This window comes from Pristiophorus japonicus, chromosome 15 (genome assembly GCF_044704955.1).
Source record: "Pristiophorus japonicus isolate sPriJap1 chromosome 15, sPriJap1.hap1, whole genome shotgun sequence".
NCBI lineage: Eukaryota > Metazoa > Chordata > Chondrichthyes > Pristiophoridae > Pristiophorus > Pristiophorus japonicus.
In genome coordinates, this window is record NC_091991.1 from 53,351,765 (window position 1) to 53,373,816 (window position 22,052).

The following is a 22,052-nucleotide window of genomic DNA, read 5'->3' on the forward strand; positions in this document are numbered from 1 at the left end:
AAAATACAGTGGGCGGGCGGTATTATTGAAACTTGGCATTAAATCAGTGCGTAAATTAATGCTGGGCAATATTATGGGCGTTGATTTCGCCCATTCTGATATTTTCGCCCCAAAAAAGTGGGCGGGCAGTAATATTTTTTCCCGGCGTTAAGCACATGGGGAAAATAACGCTCGACGATAAGTTTCTGAAAAATGTCCGTCAGTTTCCATTTTGTGGCTAAATGGGCAATATAAGGGCGTTATACATCATTTCAGCGATAAAATAGGCGTTAAGTGGGCGTTAAGCATGCAAAGAAAGTGAAGGTTCTAGCCCGAAAGCTTTAAGTTATGCAATGTCTGGGTAATGGAGTAAAGTCTGTAAACAATTGTCATGTCATAAAAGAAAGTCAGAAGTTGCAATTATATAGTACCAATTAAGTACTTTTGAAGTATGGTCACTGTTGTAATGTAGGGAAATGTGGCAGCCAATCTGCATACAGCAAGGTCCCACAAGCAGCAGAGTTAAATGATCAGATAATCTGTCGAGGAATGCTGGGCAAGGGGCAACTGTTGGCCAGGACACTGAGAAAACTCGCTGCTTTTTTTCAAATAGTGCCATGTGATCTTGTACGTCCACCTGCGAGGGAAGATGGGGCTCATGTGAAATACAGTACCTCCCTCAGTGTAGTGCTGAAATGTCAGTCTGGATTATGTGCTCAAATTTCTGGAATGGAGTTTGAACCGTGACCTTCTAACTCAGAGGCGAAATGAAAGTCTAGTAATCTTATGTTGATTATCATGCAATATACTGACATTTTTGCAACGGTATACCACCCGATAGCTCTTATTCTTAAACCATGATATTATAATGACTGGCATTGGATGATAGCCTCCGTACTCATTCCTGGGTCTCCGAGGGTCAGAGGTGTAAATAGGATGACTTTGTTCATGACACTTTAGCATTTTTTTATCTTTGATCGCCATGGCCTCATTATTAATAGAACGAATATGTACAGGAGTATTGGTCTTCATGCTTTTTTTTAATTGTTGACAGGACACACATTACTTGCCAGCAGGGGCCTGCATTATAGAATTAATTCAAAGTGCTCTAAACCAACCTGCAGCAAGATTGCAGTGTATTTTTTGCCTTGGTTTTGTGGAATGAAAGTTTCTAACCTCAGATTTTATATGCTCTAGAATGAGTAATCAATTTTATTTGAGACATTAAAAGACAGTTCGAAGTCAACATTTCCCCAGAACAAGGAAGGGAAGTTCAGAGGGCATATTATCCTGCCCCCTGCTCACTACCCCCATCATTCCCGCCGCCCCCCCCATAACCCCCACAGTGCAGCTCCTGGTCGCCACCAGCCTTCAACACTGGACAGGACCTGTATGGAAATGAGCTATCCATTCTCTGTCTAGAGGGGGATTGAAACAGTACCATGTGCTAAAAAATATCATAAAAAATGAACAGAATTTTAAAAGAGGCACATTCAGACAAGGACCGTACAAAGTACAATAATCTGCAATGTGTGGGAAGGTTAAAAATTTATTTCAATAAAATATAGGAGGCTCACCAGATACCAATTTTCAATGTGAAAATATAAAGAAAACGAAGAAATGAAGACTGAAGAAGTTGATGTTGCGAGACAGCAAGTATTTTCCTGTCATAGTTGGAAAGTGAATTCCTCGTGGCCATTAGAAGGTAGAACAAAGTAGTAGTAAGATGGAAGATGTTTTGAGCTCCAGCTCCTCTCTCTTCCTTAGTCTTCAGATGTATACTCAGGTAACAAGGCAGAAAAAAAACAACCAGTGCTCAGGAGTCCTTCCTGCCTGTGAAAAAGTTGTTCTGTGCTATGCCTGTATTAACTTAAGGCTTGGCAGGTCCTGATATGTAGGGTTTTGGGTATCTACATATACAATATAAGCAGCCTATCTAAATATTCTGAGCCCAAACCACTGCACTAAAGTGGCTCTCATACCTACTCTTCATAATGAGGAAATTTTCCAGAAACCAGTACAATTCGTGAGCATATAAAATAACTTCAGGAACATATGTTAATGATTAAGCTTAATGAGCTCTGACCCCTCTGTTCCTCCTGGCTGAGCACTCAACAGTGCTTCATGCTGAACTAGCCAAGTACACCAACTTTTCATGTGTGCATTGTTTTAGGTCTCCCACTTTTCATTGATGCTTATATTGAGTTTTTTCCTTAGGTGCCATGTTGACTGTTGGTAGGTCTCTTGCTGCATTTTATCCAGTCCTGGAATGAGCAATCTGAGGTGGGCACAACACATGGGTTCTTCCTGTTAGCTACTGATCAACCCAAAGATGATAATGGCTATTTTCACATCACCAAGGTCTTGTTCCCTTCCTCTGCACTCACCAGGAATGCAGGAATGTTGCTAATTTCAGTGAAGGAAATATATTTGTGATTTTTAAATACCAAACATATTTTCATATGTCTTCATGTTACTAAGAAAGAATGTCGCCATCAGTGCTCCTGTTATAGATCATTTATGGAAAATTAAAATTAACTTCAGTATCTTAGGAAGCATTTTCCTGAAGTGCTCTTCTATCGAGTGCTGATGGTTTCAATCAATAAGCAGAATATGGAGGAAATGCTGGCAGCTTGCAATAAACATGAATCATGATGCAGAGCATAACCTATTTTGGATAGTCAGAGGTAAAGAATCACTGGAGGACTAAAAACAATTATCAGAATGTGCAAAATGCAAACAGAATTACAAGGCTGCACTGCAATTAGTAGCTTCAGACAATGCACAAGTGGTTTGTGAATATCATCTAAACTTCACGATTTAGCCCTCATTTGAATTTATTTTATACATCAAGCCTATTTTAATTGGTTAATTTGCTTACCAGAGGGTGCACAGAAGCAGTGTCATAAGACTGAGTTAATGAAACATTATCAAAGAATGATAGAACTAATTGCAATAGGATTGGCCTTAAGGTAAATGGCATCAAGAGCCAATTGCTATAGCATTATGTGTAGTTTCTGGCAGACATTTATCAATTTTATAGCACCTTTCACGACCTCATGACTTCCCAAAGCACTTTACAGCCAATTAAGTACATTTTGAAGTGTAGTCATTGTTGTAATGTGGGAATTGCAGCAGCCAATTTCTGCACAGCAAGCTCCCACAAACAGCAATGTGTTAATGACCAGATAATCTGTTTTAGGTGTTGGTTGAGGGATAAGTATTGCCCAGGATACTGGGGTGAACTCCCCTGCTCTTCTTTGAAATAGTGCTGTGGGACCTTTTACATCCACCTGAGAGACCAGACGAAGCCTTGGTTTAACTGACAATTTACAGTATATGTAAAATAAGTTTATGCCACCGCTAAGCCACCCAACAGAATCTTTTCCTATCCAACAGATGAAACACAAATGATTTCATTTTTATCTGACATCGTTTCTGTATTGTTTTTGTTCATTTATTTACCTGTATTTCTTTAACGCAGATTTCAAACTGCCTCACATGACAGCACAATGTGTGTCATTTCACCAGTTCCCACTACATGTCCTCTGTTAAGTCTATCAAAAAAAAACTAAAAGGATAATTTTATAGTTTACACTCCTATTACGAAGCTTCACCACTGGGAACGCATGTTGGCAATTTGAGCAAGCACTTCCTACAATTTTCTCTCCATTAACACTAACACATGGGATAATTTCATGCCAAACTGAGTTGTTACTCTGAACACAGATGTGCCGAAACTTGCACTGGGCGATGTGTGGGCGATCACCTCGACTATGTGACACGAAAGTTGGGCAGACAATTTTTCGGCGATGTTCCGGCTCAACTTTCCACTTAAGCGAAATGGGCGATAGCCTGCCTTTTTGGGCGATACATGGGCGCTAGCCCAGTGATGTCAAGTCGAAAATTTAGCCCATAGTCAAGCTGATCTTTCTGCAGTACCCGCACATCTATTCTTTCTGCTGCAATCTTAAAGGAGCATAAATCATCATCAAGAATGTCTGCTTTTGCTTATAAATGGGTGGGGGGGGGGTGGGTTGAGCTGCGTGGGTTAAAGATGGATATGAATGCTGCACTGACAGCTCAAGAGTTGTGGTGGGATACTAAGCCACACAGACCAGAAGTACCCCAGGTTTAACCTAGTTCTAAGCTGAGTTACCAAATTTCAGCTGGTGCAGAAGTAGGACATTACAATTCACCCCAGTGTCTCCAAGATATGGATATGGTGAAATGCCCATAGTTCATCTTGATGAGAAAATCCAGGCCTGTCAATGGAAAGTGAGGACAGGAATCTGCTTGGCTCTAATGTCCACCACAATCAAATAGTCGACTAACACTCATTTATTAGGATCACAAGTGAGGAATGATTGGTTGGATGAGGCAGGACAGGGCTGCTGGTGCTTGTGAATGTGTGCCTAGCATAAGTCACCACTTCAGCAGCAGAAGTGAAAAAAACTGGGAAGAAGATGGAAGCAGACATGTCCACCAAAATATTTTTATTTTCATAGAAACATAGAAACATAGAAAATAGATGCAGGAGTAGGCCATTCGGCCCTTCGAGCCTGCACCGCCATTCAATGAGTTCATGGCTGAACATGCAACTTCAGTACCCCATTCCTGCTTTCTGGCCATACCCCTTGATCCCCCTAGTAGTAAGGACTACATCCAAGTCCTTTTTGAATATATTTAGTGAATTGGCCTCAACAACTTTCTGTGGTAGAGAATTCCACAGGTTCACAACTCTCTGGGTGAAGAAGTTTCTCCTCATCTAGGTCCTAAATGGCTTACCCCTTATCCTTAGACTGTGACCCCTGGTTCTGGACTTCCCCAACATTGGGAACATTCTTCCTGCATCTAACCTGTCTAAACCCGTCAGAATTTTAAACATTTCTATGAGATCCCCTCTCATTCTTCTGAACTCCAGTGAATACAAGCCCAGTTGATCCAGTCTTTCTTGATATGTCAGTACTGCCATCCCGGGAATCAGTCTGGTGAACCTTCGCTGCACTCCCTCAATAGCAAGAATGTCCTTCCTCAAGTTAGGAGACCAAAACTGTACACAATACTCCAGGTGTGGCTTCACCAAGGCCCTGTACAACTGTAGTAACACCTCCCTGCCTTGTATTCAAATCCCCTCGCTATGAAGTCCAACATGACATTTGCTTTCTTAACCACCTGCTGTACCTGCATGCCAACCTTCAATGACTGATGTACCATGACACCCAGGTCTCGTTGCACCTCCCCTTTTCCTAATCTGTCACCATTCAGATAATAGTCTGTCTCTCTGTTTTTACCACCAAAGTGGATAACCTCACATTTATCCACATTATACTTCATCTGCCATGCATTTGCCCACTCACCTAACCTATCCAAGTCACTCTGCAGCCTCATAGCATCCTCCTCGCAGCTCACACTGCCACCCAACTTAGTGTCATCCGCAAATTTGGAGATACTACATTTAATCCCCTCGTCTAAATCATTAATGTACAATGTAAACAGCTGGGGCCCCAGCACAGAATCTTGCGGTACCCCACTAGTCACTGCCTGCCATTCTGAAAAGTACCCATTTACTCCTACTCTTTGCTTCCTGTCTGCCAACTAGTTCTCAATCCACGTCAGCACACTACCCCCAATCCCATGTGCTTTAACTTTGCACATTAATGTCTTGTGTGGGACCTTGTCGAAAGCCTTCTGAAAGTCCAAATACACCACATCAACTGGTTCTCCCTTGTCCACTCTACTGGAAACAGCCTCAAAAAATTCCAGAAGATTTGTCAAGCATGAATTCTCTTTCACAAATCCATGCTGACTTGGACCTATCATGTCACCTCTTTCCAAATGCGCTGCTATGACGTCCTTAATAATTGATTCCATTATTTTACCCACTACTGAGGTCAGGCTGACCAGTCTATAATTCCCTGTTTTCTCTCTCCCTCCTTTTTTAAAAAGTGGGGTTACATTGGCTACCCTCCACTCCATAGGAACTGATCCAGAGTCTATGGAATGTTGGAAAATGACTGTCAATGCATCCGCTATTTCCAAGGCCACCTCCTTAAGTATTTGAAGCGACAGATTCAAATGGAAAACTATTTTCCAAATACTTACATAGAAATAGATCGGCCTAGAAATTGGCCTCCTTAGCGCCTCCCATTATGGCCTACAGGGGGCAATAATGGGGTGCCAAGCACTTACCGACCGGGTGCAGCGAGAGGATCGACTACCGCCATATTTAGTGGGTGGTTTGCAGTGGCAGTACGGCGTTGCGCCCAATCTCCTTCACCCGGAGATCGTGACGTCATCGCCATGCAAATCGCCCCGGTAACGCTCCGGACCCAAACTTAGGTTCTGCCCCCTGCAGCATCGTCAGATGAAAACACCGGCAGCTGCAGGAGGCGTCCATCGGGAGGCCGAGCGCTTCGGGGGCGATGTTTAAAGGCGAAGTGGCCAAGGTAAGTAAAAAAAAAAATTCCCATGCTCTCTGATTTATTATCCAGCTTTCTCCCCGTGATCGATCAACCCAGCACTCTGCTGCAATGTCGGGGCAGATCGTGGCTGCCGTCAGGGAGAAGGTAAGTTTTTCTTTTGCGGAGCCTGCAGCGATGGCACTTCCCTTTAAGGGAGGGAAGGAGCTTTCCAATGCAGCAGCGCTGCACGGCCCATTGTGCAGCGCTGCACAAGTACCGCCCCGCTAGCTGCCTCTTGCGTTCCACTTCCTTCTTGAAGTGCAAATGCCGAATGTTTTAAAAGTTTGAAAGCATCAGCACTTGCCGCTAATTTTTCAAATGTTTAAAAGTTAGCACCCAAACAGGACACTCCCAAATTTCTCCCCCATCGCATTTTATCGTAATGAAACAGGTCATTTGGTCCATGCTGGTGTTTATGCTTCACACGAGTCTTCTCCCCACTCTATTTCATCTCACCCATACAACATATCCTGCTATTCCTTTCTCCCTCATGTACTTATCCAGCTTCCCTTTAAACGCATCTATGCTATTAGCAATCTAGTTGTGCAAGGGCCTTGGGAAAGAGTGACCATAATATGGTAGAATTCTTTATTAAGATGGAGAATGACACAGTTAATTCAGAGACTAGGGTCCTGAACATAAGGAAAGGTAACTTTGATGGTATGAGACGTGAATTGGCTAGAATAGACTGATGAATGATACTTAAAGGGTTGACAGTGGATAGGCAATGGCAGACATTTAAAGATCACATGTAAGAACTTCAACTATTGTACATCCCTGTCTGGAGTAAAAATAAAATGGGGAATATGGCTCAACCATGGCTAACAAGGGAAATTAAGGATAGTGTTAAAGCCAAGTAAGAGGCATATAAATTGGCCAGAAAAAGCAGCAAACCTGAGGACTGGGAGAAATTTAGAATTCAGCAGAGGAGGACAAAGGGTTTAATTAGGAGGGGGAAAATAGAGTATGAGAGGAAGCTTGCTGGGAACATAAAAACTGACTGCAAAAGTTTCTATAGCTATGTGAAGAGAAAAACATTAGTGAAGTAGGTCCCTTGCAGTCAGAATCAGGTGAATTGATAATGGGGAACAAAGAAATGGCAGACCAATTGAACAAATACTTTGGATCTGTCTTAACTAAGGAAGACACAAATAACCTTCTGGAAATACTAGGGGTTCGACGATCTAGCGAAAAGGAGGAACTGAAGGAAATCCTTATTCGGTGGGAAATTGTGTTGGGGAAATTGATGGGATTGAAGGCCGATAAATCCCCAGGACCTGATAGTCTGCATCCCAGAGTACTTAAGGAAGTGGCCATAGAAATAGTGGATGCATTAGTGATCATTTTCCAACAGTCTATTGACTCTGGATCAGTTCCTATGGACTGGAGGGTAGCTAATGTAACACCACTTTTTAAAAAAGGAGGGAGAGAGAAAACAGGGAATTATAGACCGGTTAGCCTGACATCGGTAGTGGGGAAAATGTTGGAATCAATTATTAAAGATGAAATAGCAACGCATTTGGAAAGCAGTGACAGGATCAGTCCAAGTCAGCATGGATTTCTGAAAGGGAAATCATGCTTGACAAATCTTCTAGAATTTTTTGAGGATATAACTAGTAGAGTAGACAAGGGAGAACCAGTGGGTGTGGTGTATTTGGACTTTCAAAAGGCTTTTGACAAGGTCCCACACAAGAAATTAGTGTGCAAAATTAAAGCACATGGTATTGGGGGTAATGTATTGACGTGGATAGAGAACTGGTTGGCAGACAGGAAGCAGAGAGTCGGGATAAACGGGTCCTTTTCAGAATGGCAGGCAGTGACTAGTAGGTTACCGCAGGGCTCAGTGCTGGGACCCCAGCTATTTACAATATATACATTAATGATTTAGATGATGGAATTGAGTGTAATATCTCCAAGTTTGCAGACCACACTAAGCTGGGTGGTGGTGTGAGCTGTGAGGAGGATGCTAAGAGGCTGCAGGGTGACTGGCACTGGTTCGGTGAGTGGGCAAATGCGTGGCAGATGCAATATAATGTGGATAAATGTGAGGTTATCCACTTTGGTGGCAAAAACAGGACGGCAGAATATTATCTGAATGGCAACAGATTAGGAAAAGGGGAGGTGCAACTAGGCCTGGGTGTCATGGTACATCAGTCATTGAAAGTTGGCATGCAGGTACAGCAGGCGGTGAAGAAGGCGAATGGCATGTTGGCCTTCATAGCTAGGGGATTTGAGTATAGGAGCAGGAAAGTCTTACTGCAGTTGTATAGGGCCTTGGTGAGGCCTCACCTGGAATATTGTTTTCAGTTTTGGTCTCCTAATCTGAGGAAGGACGTTCTTGCTATTGAGGGAGTGCAGTGAAACATAGAAACATAGAAACATATCACCAGACTGATTCCTGGGATGGCAGGACTGACATATGAGGAGAGACTGAATCGACTGGACCTGTATTCACTGGAGTTTAGACGAATGAGAGGGGATCTCATAGAAACATATAAAATTCTGACAGGATTGAACAGGTTAGAGGCAGGAAGAATGTTCCCGATGTTGGGGAAGTCCAGAACCAGGGGTCACACTCTAAGGATAAGGGGTAAGCCATTTAAGACTGAGATGAGGAGAAACTTCTTCACTCAGAGAGTTGTTAACCTGTGGAATTCTCTACCGCAGAAAATTGTTGAGGCCAGTTCATTAGATATATTCAAGAGGGAGTTAGATATGGCCCTTATGGCTGAAGGGATCAAGGGGTATGTAGAGAAAGCAGGAAAGGGGTACTGAGGTGAATGATCAGCCATGATCTTATTGAATGGCGGTACAGGCTTGAAGGGTCGAATGGCCTACTCCTGCACCTATTTTCTATGTTTCTATGTTTGTATTCACCTCAAAATGACTCTACGTGGTAGCGAATTCCACATTCTCAGCACTCTCTGAGTAAAGAAGTTGCTTCTGAATTACTTACTGGATTTATTAGTGATATCTAATATTTATGGCCCCTATATACTGTCCTATTGAAATCGTTCAAACATGCAACTATTAAATATTGTGCAGCAGACTTGCATTGGACAGATTACTATTTGACAGTTATTTCTCATCTTGCAAGCCAAATCATTCCTGAGCCAAGAAAATGCACCTTTATGTTGAATAATGTTGATTCAGCCTGGATTTTCCAATGGGCCACAAGTGCCCAAAAGAAGGGCTTTTTTCTAAAACTTCTTTTCTAAATTTTATTATTTATTTATTCTCGGGACGTTGGGACCACTGGTGAAGATGGTGGTGAGCCGGCTTCTTGAACTGCTGCAGTCCGTGTGGTGAAGGTTCCTCCCACAGTGCTGTTAGGGAGGGAGTTCCAGAATTTTGACCCAGCATTGATGGTGATATATGCCTAAGTCAAGATGGTGTGTGACTTGAAGGGGAACTTGCAGGTGGTGGTGTTTCCATGTGACTGCTGCCCTTGTTCTTCTAGGCAGTAAAGGTCGCAGGTTTGGGAGATGCTGTCGAGGAAGCCTTGCCGAGTTGCCGCAGTGCATCTTGTAGATGGTGCACACTACAGCCACGGTGCGCCGGTGGTGGAGGGAGTGAATGTTTAAGGTGGTGGATCGGGTGTTGATCAAGTGGACTGCTTTGTCCTGGATGGTGTTGAGCTTCTCAGTCAAGTGGAGAAAATTGTCTTGTTGGTGGTGGAAAGGCTTTGTAGATTCCAGAGATGAATCACACACTGCAGAATACCCAGCCTCTGACCTGCTCTTGTAGCCACAGTATTTATGTGGCTGGTCCAGCTAAGTTTCTGGTCAATGGTGACCCCCCCGGATGTTGATGGTGGGGGATTCGGTGATGGTAGTGCCCTTGAATGTCAAAGGGAGGTGAATGGACTGTTTCTTGTTGGAGATGGTCATTGCCTGGCACTTGTGTGGCGCAACTGTTACTTGCCACTGATCAGCCCAAGCCTGAATATCGTCCAGGTTTTGCTGCATGTGGGCATGGACTGCTTCATTAACTGAGGAGTACCAAATGGAACTGAACACTGCGCAACCATCAGCAAACATACCTACTTCTGATATTATGATGGAGGGAAGGTCAACTGAAGGTGGTTGGGCCCAAGACACTGCCCCGAGAAACTCTTGCAGTGATGTCCTGGGGCTGAGATGATTGGCCTCCAACAACCAAAACCACCTTCCTTTGTGTTAGGTATGACTCCAGCCAGTGGAGAGTTTTCCCCTGCTGTCTTCAGTTTTACGAGGGCTCCTTGGTGCTATACTCGGTCAAATGCTGTCTTGATGTCAAGGGCAATCACACTCAGGTCAGCTCTGGAATTCAGCTCTTTAGACCATGTTTGGACCAGATCTGTAATGTGGTCTAGAACCGAGTGGTCCTGGAAGAATCATCTTTCACTTTGCTGCATGTAACTAGGCTGATGGGGCAATAATTGGCCAGAGTGGATTTGTCCTGCCTTTTGTGGACAGAACATTCTTGGGCAATTTTCCATTTTGTCGGGTAAATGCCAGTGTTGAGGCTGTCCTGGAATAGCTTGGCCAGAGGCATGGCTAGTTCTGGAGCACAGGTCTTCAGCACTACATTTGGGATGTTACTAGGGCCCATAGTCTATTCTGTATCCAGTGTGCTCAGCTATTTCTTGATATCACATGGAGTGAATCGTATTGGCTGAAGACTGGTTTCTGTGATGGTGGGGACCTCAAGAGGAGGCTGAGATGGATCATCCACTCGACACTTCTGGCTGCAGATGGTTGCAAAAGCTTCAGTCTTGTCTTTTGCACTCATGATGGGCTCTACCATCATTGAAGATGAGGATGTTCATGGAGCCTCCTCCTCCTGTTAGTTGTTTAATTGTCTACCACCATTCACAACTGGATGTGGCAGGACTGCAGAGCTATAATCTGAAACTGGAAGAAGGGTAGAGCACAATTTTTGCCTGCCTAGCATGGTCAGCACTGACTTCATTGTAATTTCAAGCTCATCGATGTATTTTGGGTTGGCTCCATACCTTTCTCATGGGGATTTCACCCATTTGGGGGTGGGAAATAGCATTTGCTGTAGGATTTAAAGTATTGCAGTGGTTTACAAAAGATATTTCTGCTTCTTTGAACGAAGGTCTGAGATTGCAGAATTGCCAGTTTTAAAGGGGGGCAGATGGCCACAGATTTGTAGATGGGGCAATGGAAATACTGCTAAAGAAAGTAAGGTAGAAAAGAATAGTACTCTTTCGCACTGACCACTGCAAAACCTATCGGAAAGATGCCCAGTTCAATTTCAGATTTCCAGGACAGGGAGTATACAAGTCGACCACCTCTATTGGCCAGGCAGTGCCAGGAGAAGTTTAATCAACGTACAAAGTCAGCTGAGGCAAGGGAAGCCAACAACACCTTCCACAGATAATGTATCAAGTATTTCTGCCACTTACAATGTTCCTGTCAGACTTGTTAAAGTACTTTAGTAGCTCATTATTAATGTCTGTGAGCCTACACTGCATGAGGTCTGTCACAGCCTTTCTTCTAGTGGAGGCCGGAGTACCTACCTTCAGTATGGAAAATGTTCTGACCCTAAATAAATTGTCCGGGGCCAGGGTAGGATCATTGTGATTGGCAGAATTATAGCCCAAACCAAGATATGCCAGAATTGCACAAAAGGAAAAAATCCTGGCTGGAAATTATCATCATTTCCTAACCCATTCTTGCTGTAATGCAAAATGTTTTGACACTGTTTTAATACTTTTACCTTATTTTTACAATTAAAATAATGAATGTATGGTGCAAGACACATACATCATCACACCCTCACGGAAACACTGCTTTACCACTGTGTTAATGCCCCTTTCAGCTGCTGTGTGGTCCCTGTTGTTTACTTGTACTAGCTATATTTCAAAGCTGTCAAAAAGTCATTTCTGTACAACATCCGCCCTAATATGTTTTGATTTTGTGACTGGGTTCCACTCAATTTCCTGAGTAATTAAATTGTTCAGAGTCCCTTTGAGAAAAAAAATGATCATCCATCATTTCAGTTAATATTGCTGTTAGTATGTGAAAAAGAACTCATAACTTGTTGTATAGTTTATTGATTCTATAAACGAAAAGGATTTGACAACCAGGTGATAAATCTTTCTTAACCCTTAGAGATTGCAGTAGCATAATGACCAATGTTGGAGTACCCACTTCAATCCACTACTGAGAAAGACCAAATAAGCCTGGCGATTCTGTTGTTTTTCTAGATATATTCTGGTCAACATTTATTCTTCAACCACCACCACCAAAACTGAATAACTGGCCATTTATCTCATTACTGTTTGTGGGACCTAGCTGTGTGCAAATATTTGCCTATGTAACAGTGACCACAGAGTGAGCCTTTGGTGTAGTGGTAGCATTTCCGCCTCTGGGCCAGAAGGTGCAGGGTTGGAACCCCACTCCAGTCAGTCCCAGCGAGCGGAGTCAGAACTCCGGCTTTGACTTCTGTGTTGACATCTAGTGGGATACTCATGTCCAGTGGGTGTGGGTGTGGGTGACCCCCCGCTTCATTGTACGCGTTATAGGAACCCATAAAACCTCCTGCCGTGTAGGACAAACCACCATAGCGGCTGTTATAAAGATGGTTACGGCCCTGGAAGGAACGTCAACGTCGAGGCCTGTCAGCCTGTGAATCCTTCCACCATCGAAAGGGAACAGCGAGAAGACACCAAAAGAAGAAGACAGTGACCACACTTTAAAAAGCAATTCTTGGCTATTATGTGCTATGGAATACCCTGAGGATGTGAAAGGTGCTGTATAATTGCAAGTTGTTTCTTCTTTTCTATGAAGATTTTTTCTCCTTCAAGTGGTCCTACTTTCTGGAAGTGCTGGTTCATATTGGGGTACAATTCCATGAATGCCTGCAGCTCTCTTCAAGTGGCTACTGTTCATATCTGAGTCCAGATTGTTAGTATTGGCAGGTTACTCAGCTGTGGGGAGCAACATAACTGAGCCTGAACCAGCAGTCACACATAAGCGCTTTTGTGCATGGTGCATGGATAACAATCAGGCCTGGCTTTCTCTCTCTAGCCCAGCAACATTAATCCCCACCATTGGTCCAACTGAGATCTGCTACCTTAATTAAAACTAAGGATTGATCCTGGGGCCTATCCGGTGTACTGGTGCATTACTACACCATGTGGTCCATTTACTCACTGAGCAGCTTTGAGTGGAGAATTTTTAAAATTTGTTGCAAGTTTCAGCAATTTAATTGAGTTAGTTTAAGTAGACATTATAACAAACACAGAGAGTGTATTAACAATCATTAGCTGTCTCTCATGTCTGGAGATGACTGGCTGCCAACTTATGAAACTAATATGCTGAAAACCATTAAAGTATTGAATTGACAGTGCTCTCTTGATTGACTTGGCTCCATATTACTTCTCTCCTCAATGAGTCAGGGAGCTCTTGTCAATATTGAGCTCTGAGGCGTGCTTTTAAAATGCAAGTAGAAAGAACCCAATAGTGCAGAGATACAGCTGCAGAGAAATAGTCCCATTTGTGATTTTATTATGCACGCTTTTTTCCCATTTTTCTTTGCTTTCCAAGTGCATGGATTCGAATACTTTTCCTCACTGTGATCCAGGGTTAGCATCAAGCACTCCCCAAGAAAAGCTACTCTTATTCTGTCCAATAACAGAAAAAGTTAGCATTTTTCCATTTCTTGTGTAAAAGAGGAATTTAATTTTCCTTCTGTCTTAACCTCTACCTCAAATCAATATCTATCCCCCACTGCACCAGTGAAAAATTTCCATTTCCCAAACTAGACAACTTTGTGGCCTTTGTGAGTGAGTCCGACAATTCAGTTCCAATTGTTGCAGCATTATAGGCAGCTTGCGGCATGATTTCACACCTCAAACCAATTTGACAAAGAATCCAGGCAGACAGCAGAGAGAGAATTTCACCCCAATTCAACCAAGGCCCTAGTCGTGAAAGGAAAATGATCCAGTCACTTCACCTCCTATTGCCCCTAAACTGATTTTAATAAGGAGTTGACATTTAAAAAAAATCTTTTATCAAGTCACAAGATTAAAACCTATTCTAGCTCCATGGCCCAAATCTGAAACATTGCCCATTCTGAGCCATTCCTGTTGAGGATATTTTCCCAATGACTAAAGAAAGGTAAGAGGCATGTCACATGTATTACATAATACACTATAATTCAAAAAATCTTCCATGTATTTAGTAGCTTCCATCACACCTCAACTAAAAGAAAGCCCAATTTGGTAAATCATTTGAGTACTGCATAACTCAGTGAGGAACTATAGAATGCAATACAGAGTATGGAATGAATCCCATTCACAGGAAGAATGACTTCATTGCCATCAAGTCTTCCTCCTCCTCTGCAACAAATTTGAGTGCAGTAGCAGGGCTTTAGTATGAAAAAGAAAATTGTACAATGTGGATTAATCTTGGCAGAGTTTATCATGCACAGCTCCATTAATACCATTGACTCTGGTAGAAATGGAACTGCATTAATTATTCTGAAAGAGTATTGAAGAATGAATGAATTCAGGAATGTGACTGCTTTCTGCACACTGTAACAGGTTTGGACTTTCAGGGACCCTTGCATAATGCCAGATTCCTGCTTCCAGCCATCATTGTCAGATTGCAGCAATCAGTCAATCATATCAATACTACAGAGAGGTTTCATTTCCAGGTCTTCTGAGTACCATGCAGTATTTTAAACTTACCATTAAACGAAGAGGCTCTTCTCTCTAGAAGACTATACATAAATGTTTCCCCTGTATTACAGACAGCTTCGGTTTCAAAGCTCCTCTAACAATTTGCACCCATTGCAAGGAAAATTGAGAAATTTCTGCACCCAGTAATCTGTTAAGTAATTCCCAGCAAGTTAATTTTGCTAGTGTAACTGTGTAACTCCTGTCCACAGGAATCCTTAGCAACCTGCAGTAACTTAACTGTACTAGCATTAAATTAAGAGGCACATACATCCAGGCATGCTTAGCTGTCTGCAGTAATTAATCTTACCAATATTAATGAAATGGTCTGATTCTAGCCAATAGTGTGAAACTATTGAACCTCACAGGAAAACTTCCTGTCTGCAGCCTCCTTACTTGCAGGCAGCAACCAGCAAAACTGGAACAGCAATTAATTAAACTATTCAAAACTAAAGAAGTTCATATATCAACATACTCTTAAGCCCTCAACTTTTGAATATTACCATAATAATTGGGAAATGACTTCCACAGACCATGAGCAGCATAAGCCAATGGATCTTAGCAACTGATTGTTTTTTTTATTTGTTCATGGGATGTGGGCGTTGCTTGCAGGGCCAGCATTTATTGCCCAGCCCTAATTGTCCTTGAGAGGATGGTGGTGAGCCGCATGTTGAACCGCTGCAGTCCTTGTGCTGAAGGTACTAACACAGTGCTGTTAGGGAGTGAGTATCAGGATTTTCACCTAGCGATGATGAAGGAACGGCGGTATATTCCCAAGTCAGTGTGATATTTTCAGGGAGCTCACAGCACACATAGCCTTAAGATGGCAGAATCTTCCAGAAGTCACCAGTCAGGTGACCTGGTCCTTTTATTATAAACAGCACTGGCTGCAGTGCCATAGGTGTCCACAGGTGGAGCTATATATATAACACTTCTCCCTCTTTAACGAAGAAGTACTTATAACAGACAAACATCATATAACTTGCATGGTTATACATAACCAAAAATATGGATTTATTTTGCCAGATTTACAAATCAAGCTCAACCACTTGTTTTCTGTTTCGAAGAGGATACCTTCGCTCTCAAACAGAACCTTTCAAACATGGTGTCGAATTTAAACTCATTCGAGGCTGATCCTAAGGAAAGTTTTCCTCCAAGGGATGCCCTTGATTTCCAATTGAACTCTCTAACTTCAGACTGTTTGTTTGACTGGCTCGGACTCAGACTTAAATTCTGACTTTCTCTTGGAATTGTTTCCAGTACATTGGATGTAGGATATGTGTCAAAACTATCTGATGAGTCAGGAATAATTGAATCATTCCCACCTTCAACTACTTCCATGACTGTAGGTAAAATATGATCAATGTGAACAAATCTAACCCGTCCATGATCAAACATCTTGACCAAATATGTGCGAGGACGACATATCTTCACCACTCTTCCTGGTAACAACTTTAACCATTTATGGTGCTGGTTCTTCACTCTCACCTTCTGAATTAATTTCACACTTTTCTCTTTTACTCTACCTCTATCATGATTCTCTTTCTGTTTTAATTGTGTCTTTTCTGTGGACTGTGCCAAGTTTGGTTTTAACAATGAAAATCTGGTTCGTGGCTGTCGTTTGAGAAACAACTCTGCTGGTGTTCTACCAGTAGTTGTTTGAGCAGTATTACGATACGTATTGAGGAAATTAACCACATTTTACAATTTGTACAGTGTGCTCTGCTGCACCATTTGAAGCAGGATGGTACGGTAGAACCATTTTTGCTCGTGAATTGTGCAAATTCTTCTGAACAAAATTGTGGTCCATTATCAGGAACAATTTCTTCTGGGAGGCCAAATGAAGAAAATAATCCATAAAATGTTTAATGTTTTACTTGTTGTTACATTGGAAACACCTCGACCCACTTCGAATGGATATCAATCACAATGAACAATTGTTGTCCTTCTAGCTCAGCAAAATCGATATGTAGCCTTTGGCACACGTTGGGAGGTCATTTCCATGACTGTAATAGTACTGATGGTGTTTGCTTGCTTACCGATTGACATGTCGTGCACTGATTCACGATGTAGTCTATATCTTTTACCTAGACCTGGCCACCATAAGTAACTGCATGCAAAACTCTTGGTCAAGCACAATATTAGGTCTCCTAATAATTTGGACCAGAATTTATTTGGTATAACCACTCTTGCACCACATATGATACAATCTTTATCAACTGATAATTCATTCCTACGAATGAAGAATGGATGAATATCTTTGTCTATTACTTTGTTTGGCCATGCATTTGCAATATAATCATACACCTTTGACATAACTGGGTCACATTTGGTTGCTCTACGAATCTCTTCGTCTGTGACTGGCAGTTCATCGATGTATGAAAAATAGAACATTTCTTCCCTATCAGGTGTAATTTGTGATGGGGAAGGCAATCTAGACATAGCATCAGCATTACGGTGATCAGCTGATCATCTGTATTCAATATCATATGTGTATTCTGACAACATCAAAGCTTATCTCTGCATTCGGGCTGCAGCTAATGTTGGAACTGGGGACTTTGAAGGGAGGATTGCTGTCAGGGGCTTATGGTCCATAACGATGGTAAACTTATGACAAGTATTTGTGGAACTTCTTGACCCTAAAAATTAATGCCTTTTCGAATTGCGCATAATTACGCTCACTGGCACTGAGAGTGCATGAAGCAAAAACAATTGTTCTCTCCTCCGCACTACGTAATACATGAGAGATCACTGCCCCAACTCCATACGGAGAGGCATCACATGCTAGCTTGATCTCCTTAGATACATCATAGTGAACTAACATGGTGCTCTCTACCAAGCTGCTTTTACACTCCTTGAATACTGTATCGCATTCTTCTGGTCACTTCCAACGGACCTGTTTTTTCAATAGTTCATTCAGTGGATGTAATACTGTAGCCAAATTTGGTCAGAACTTCCCATAATAGTTCAAAAGACCCAAAAATGATCGAAGTTCAGTGACATTCTTGCGAGTGGGTACATTTCTGATTATATCCAGCTTTCTCTTGGTTGGATGTAAACCATCTTTGTCTACCTAAGTACTCCACTGAGTTTTGAAATAACTCACACTTGCGAGCAGACACTCATACTCTGTGCTTCTCTAGCCATTTGAGGACTTCATTCAATATGTTATAATCAATTTGCCTATTTTGTGCTGAAATTAGTATATCATCTAAATAACATACAACCCCTTCAATACCTTGCAAAATCTGGTTCATCATCCCTTGGAATATGGCAGGGGCAGAAGACACTCCAAATGGTAGCCTATTAAATTGATACAGGCCTCGATGAGTATTTATAGTCAAGCATGACTTGGACTGATTCCAGGGATGGCTGGACTGTCATATGAGGAGAGACTGGATCAACTGGGCCTTTATACACTGGAGTTTAGAAGGATGAGAGGGGATCTCATAGAAATGTATAAGATTCTGACGGGACTGGACAGGTTAGATGCGGGAAGAATGTTCCCGATGTTGGGGAAGTCCAGAACCAGGGGACACAGTCTTAGGATAAGGGCAGGCCGTTTAGGACTGAGATGAGGAGAAACATCTTCACTCAGAGAGTTGTTAACCTGTGGAATTCCCTGCCGCAGAGAGTTGTTGATGCCAGTTCATTGGATATATTCAAGAGGGAGTTAGATATGGCCCTTACGGCTAAAGGGATCAAGGGGTATGGAGAGAAAGCAGGAAAGGGGTACTAAGGGAATGATCAGCCATGATCTTATTGAATGGTGGTGCAGGCTCGAAGGGCCGAATGGCCTACTCCTGCACCTATTTTCTATGTTTTTATGTTTCTATGTTTCCTAGAACACCTTCGGATAATTCTCGATAACATCATCCTTTGATGCAAATCTCGTTTCAACACGAAAAATCTCACTCCAATCCAGCTTCAGTGATCCCAACCAATTTCTTCCTAGTAAGGCAGGCTTGTCACCTGCCACTACTATTAGAGGCAAGCTCTGAAATTGATTCTTCTATTTCACCGGTACGGTGATACGACCTACCACAGGAATGTTCTCTCCCGAGTAGCCTCGCAGCTCTATCTTGGATTTCTCCAATGGGAAATCACGCAATTTGGCGAGGTATACCATCTCCGGTTCTACACTCACTGATAAACCAGTGTCGATTTCCATGGGTACCTTGATTCCTGCAACATCTATTTGGATTATGATACTGTTCGAATCGCTGTTAATTAACCTCATGCTCCTGATGATGTATAGCTCTAACATTTCCTCATCCTGTTGTTTTTCTTCCATGCTATGTAGTCTCTGGGGATTTCTACTCATAGTTTTGAAAGCCAGTTTACCCTTCGGTTGGCATGCCTTCGCAAGATGCCCAGTTTTCCTGCAGAAGAAACACTCTGCCTTCACATATGGACAATTTTGAGCAATGTGTTGTCCCAGGCACCAATAGCAGGACTTCAATGCTCTGTTACCATGGCCAGTTTCTGAGACCCAACCACCTTTTACTTTTAACCTGCAGACAATTCACCTTGGTTGTCTGATGACTGAAAATAGTATGAAATTCTCGGGAATATTGGTCGGCCATGTTCATTGACATAGCTACCTGACACGCTAAAAGTCAAGGTAGGAGTTGTCAATAACTTTCTTCTGATTGCATCATTTTTCATCCCACAAACAAAATAGTCACGCAATGCTCGGTCCTGAAAGTTTCCGAAATTACAGAGAATAGATAGCTTTTTTAATGCTACAATGTACTCACTGATATTTTCTTTGGTTAGCTGATATCGTATTCTGAAATGATAACTTTCAGCAATTTCCAAGGGCTCGGGGCTGTAGTGCTCTGCTTAAGATTTGTGTCCTTTGGTTTGTCAGGCAGAAGCAAATTTTTCACGGTTTCATACACCTCGGGCCCTGCTTCAGTTATGAAAATAGCCCTTTGTCATTCCAACACCACCTGATTATGGTTTTTATCATCGGGGACTTCGATGATATTATTTGCAGTGAAAAACATTTCTAGACACTCCACATATGCTGTGAAACTTCCAAGGTCACATTGAAATTCCCCCAAACACCCTATTACCCCCATAGGCGTGGCCATCTGGACTCTGGCAGTTCAAACAAGTGTGCTTGTAATTTGTCTCGGATGTGTAGCTGTTAATCAAAAAAGAGATCTCTCAAAATCTCTCTGTTGGCTGGCTGAATCCTCCACCAACAAAAATTGCAGTTTTGTTTTATCCGCTTAATCCCATCCTCGCCGCCATTGTGAGACTTTCAGGGAGCTCACAGCACACACAGCCTTAAGATGGCGGCAGATCGGAGGAGGCCAGCATCGCGAGTGCGGGTGGCACGGGACTACAAAGGGCGGCGGCAGCGAGTGGGAGCGGCGGCAGATCGGAGGAGGCCAGAATTGCGAGAGCGGGTGGCACGGGACTACAAAGAGCGGCGGCAGCGAATAGGAATGGCGGCAGATCGGAGGAGGCCAGCTGGTGCAGGGGCAGAAGGTAAACAAAGAAGTAAAAAGAAATCAAAATGTGACATCACAGCCAAGCGGGTAAGAGTTTGGCTGGTGGATTGGTGAGTATTTAATCTTTTTCTTTTCTTTTTATTTCTTTAGCAGTAAGAAACCTTGTCATTGTTGACAAATTAAGTTAATTTAAAAGGTTAAATCATGGCAGGAGAGTCCAGACCCGTGTCATGCTCCTCCTGTGCTAAGTGGGAAATCAGGGACGTTTCCAGTGTCCCTGACTACTATGTGTGCAGGAAGTGTATCCAGCTGCAGGGCCTGACAAACTGTATTGCGGCACTGGAGCTGCGCATGGACTCACTCTGGAACATCCGCGATGCTGCGGATATCATGAATAGCACATTTAGTGAGTTGGTCACACCGCAGGTAAAGGTTACTCAGGCAGATAGGAAATGGGTGACCATCAGACAGAGCAGTGGAAGGAAGGTAGCGCAGGGGTCCCTTGCGGTCATCTCCCTCCAAAACAGATACACCATTTATGGGTACTGTTGGAGGAGATGACTCATCAGGGGAAGGCAGCAGCAGCCAAGTTCATGGCACCATGTGTGGCTCTGCTGCACAGGGGGGGTAGGAAAAAGAGTGAGAGAGCTATAGTGGTAGGGGATTCTATTGTAAGGGGAATCGATAGGCATTTCTGTGGACGCAATCGAGACTCCAGGTTGGTATGTTGCCTCTCTGGTGTAAGGGTCAAGGATGTCTTGGAGCAGCTGCAGGGCATTTTGGAGGGGGAGGGTAAACAGCCAGTTGTCGTGGTGCATATAGGTACCAACGATATAGCTAAAAAATGGGATGAAGTCCTACAAGCTGAATTTAGGGAGCTAGGAGTTAAATTAAAAAGTAGGACCTCAAAGGTAGCGATCTCAGGATTGCTACCAGTGTCACGTGCTAGTAAGAGTAGAAATAGCAGGATAGTTGAGATGAATACATGGCTTGAGGAATGGGGCAAGAGGGAGGGATTCAAATTCCTGGGACATTGGAACCGGTTCTGTGGGAGGTGGGACCAGTACAAACCGGACAGTCTGCACCTGGGCAGACCAGAACCAATGTCCTAGGGGGAATGTTTGCTAGTGCTGTTGGGGAGGGTTAAACTAATATGGCAGGGGGATGGGAATCTATGCAGGGAGCCAGATGGAAGTAGAATGGGGGCAGAAGCAAAAGGTAGAAAGGAAATAAGGAAAGCTGGAGGGCAGAGAAATCAATGGCAAAAATCAAAAAGGGCCAAATTACAACATAACTCTAAAAGGATAAAGAATTTTTTAAAAAAGCCTGAAGACTCTGTGTCTCAATGCGAGGAGCATTCAAAATAAGGTGGATGAATTAACTGCGCAGATAGCTGTTAACGGATATAATGTAATTGGAATTACGGAGACATGGTTCCAGGGTGACCAAGTC

At 42.8% G+C, this 22,052-nt stretch overlaps 1 protein-coding gene across 1 annotated transcript in view; it reads right to left on the minus strand.

Annotated features, from left to right (window-relative positions):
- The window catches only part of LOC139280759 (IQ motif and SEC7 domain-containing protein 3-like), a 202,802-nt gene that overhangs the window by 25,296 nt on the left and 155,454 nt on the right, over window positions 1–22,052 (minus strand). The window lies entirely within an intron of this gene.